Consider the following 2,500-nt stretch of genomic DNA (forward strand, 5'->3'; position numbering starts at 1 on the left):
ATTCAGACACAGCACATAGTGCTTCTACATTTAGGTCTAGCATGCAGCTAATGGTTAGCCACAGTGGTGTAGTCTAGTTCTAGTGGGTACGCACGCACACACGCACACACACGCACGCACGCACGCACGCACGCACGCACGCACGCACGCACGCACGCACGCACACACACACACACACACACACAGGCTCCCTTTCTGAAACGTTAATGTTAGCTCCAGCTGTAGTGTCCCCCGAAAAATGGTCAAAAAGAGCCGCTTCGTAACACAGAGAAGGCGACTTTATGAACGGGAAAGTGAACGTTATGTCAAAAAAACATACTGATACGTTTCTTTGCGCATTTTTAAGTGGTTATACGGAAATGCGGGACCTTTTCTAGTGGGTATACGCCGTATACCTGCGTATCACGTAGACTACACCACTGGTTAGCCAACAAATCACACATGTAGGGCTAGTCATCTCTGTGACTTACTTTTCATGACTCGAGAGTGCTGACTCTCCCATAGCGAAAAGTTGAAGTTTCTTTTTGCATATTTTGCAGCATGCTACACGTGGATTTGGTCCATGTTTTATCCACTGTTTCTACTTTTCATTACCCAGCCAACGTTCATTAAAACGGCACGTTGGTCGCATGCTGCTGCACTGCCCTCTTGTTGGGGGCGTGACACATGACAATCAATCCAGCTCTTGTGAAACCCGTCAGAGCGTGAGCTGTGAAGGCGTCATTTTTAATCCGACTTATTTTATTTCTCTCCATTTAATAAGTGGTCCATTTAGTCAGACCAGAAATATGGTAACAATTTCAAGCATTCAAGCATTTACAAGCACGTTACCCAAAATTCAAGCATTTTTCAAACCTTGAAAACATAACATTAAAATCCAAGCATTTTAAAGGTTTTCAAGCACCCGTACGAACCCTGAAACATTGATTGTTTTCCAGAAAGCCACTCATAACAAAATATTAATAACCCTTTCCGGGATCTTCACAGAAAAAAAAGTCAGGAAATAAATAATAACACTATTAATGAAATAAATTACACTATTTAAGAAATAAATAATAACCAAATAACCCTCTCTGGGTTCTTCACAGAAAAAAAAGTCCATGGAACATTAACTTTCTGTTGTGCCGTGCACAATCTTAACAGGTAAAAGTTCAATTTAGTTGTCAGAGCAGAATCTCTTATTTAAATGCAGGGACGGTTTTTGCTTTGGGCAGCGTGGGCCAGGGCGCAATCTACTCGGGGGCGAAGGAGAAAAAAAAATTCACCAGTTTTCTAGACTACCGTATTGACCCGCACATGCCGTGGCACCGGGGTACCATCAGTCGGCATCAGGCGGGCCGGTCTGGTCTGCCGGATCTGACAGGTGAGCGGCCGCTTCGCCTGATGCCGACTGATGCTGCCCCGGTGCCGCGCCCGACTGGTGCCGCGGGGGCGGGGGGGTTGGATTAGTAACGTGAAAGGGCGCAAGCCAGTAATTTCGCCTAGAGCGGCAACATAGGCAGAACCACCACTGCTTAAATGACTCATATGAGCAGTCTCTCAAAGTTCTTGTGTTCCTCCCTTATAATCCTTTTGTAGGTTCCAGTAGGTTTGTCACGTTCTGTGCGTGTATTAGTCTCGATCGCGTGGCCAGACTGAAAAAAAAAAAATCATAATGCGTCTCTGGTATTGTGGGCCGTAGTTTGGGGACCACTGGTTTAACCCAAGATGGTGAGATTAGAGATTAGAGATTAGAGATTGAGCGGTGTGTTTCGACGCCTCGCTCAGATCCCAGCTTTCATCTCGTTTACAAATGAAACGAGGAGCGGCTGAGCGAGCGAGTCCCACAGGAAGAGTTTACTCTCCCTGCTTCTTCCTCACCCTAACCCTAATCCTCACCCTAACCCTAACCCTAATCCCTAATCCTCACCCTAATCCTCACCCTTTGATGGGTCGTGGCGCCTGGTGAGTGGCAGCCTGCTGCAGCAGTGTTTTGTACACTAATGCAGCCCTGAGCTGTGGGCTCATCGTGTGGTTTTGTGTGTGCTGCAAACGGTTCTTTAATTTACCGGACTGGATGTACCTGGACAATTTTCACCTACACGAGGGAAGAGCACCTGGATTGCCGAGCCCATGCCGGGCCGCCGCCGACAGACGTCCCGGTGGAGCTACGGAGGCGTCGGCGTGGGAGAAGAGCCGGTGTGAAGACGAGGGAAAGACGGCGGAGAAACCGGACAAGATTTAAACCTCGTCTTCCATCGATCGTCATGGGAAATGTGAGATCGCTGGACGACATCACAGCACCGGCCCTAACCCTAACCCTAACCCAAACCCTAATCCTCACCCTAACCCAGCGGGAGAACCGCGAATGCAGCTCGCTGTGCTTCACCTGACCCGGCTGAACGCGGTGGAGATGCCCGGCTTCACGGCGGGGCGGGACAGGGGAGCACGAAGCCGGAAGAGGAAAGGAGGAGGTCTGGCCGTCTTTGTTAACTCCAAATGGTTTAACAACAAACAAACA

At 48.6% G+C, this 2,500-nt stretch overlaps 1 protein-coding gene across 1 annotated transcript in view; it reads right to left on the reverse strand.

Annotated features, from left to right (window-relative positions):
• Positions 1 to 2,500, reverse strand: part of cox18 (cytochrome c oxidase assembly factor COX18) — an 11,796-nt gene that overhangs the window by 4,188 nt on the left and 5,108 nt on the right. The gene's annotated exons all lie outside the window — the stretch shown is intronic.

This window comes from Myripristis murdjan, chromosome 10, assembly GCF_902150065.1.
Source record: "Myripristis murdjan chromosome 10, fMyrMur1.1, whole genome shotgun sequence".
Classification (NCBI taxonomy): Eukaryota; Metazoa; Chordata; class Actinopteri; order Holocentriformes; family Holocentridae; genus Myripristis; species Myripristis murdjan.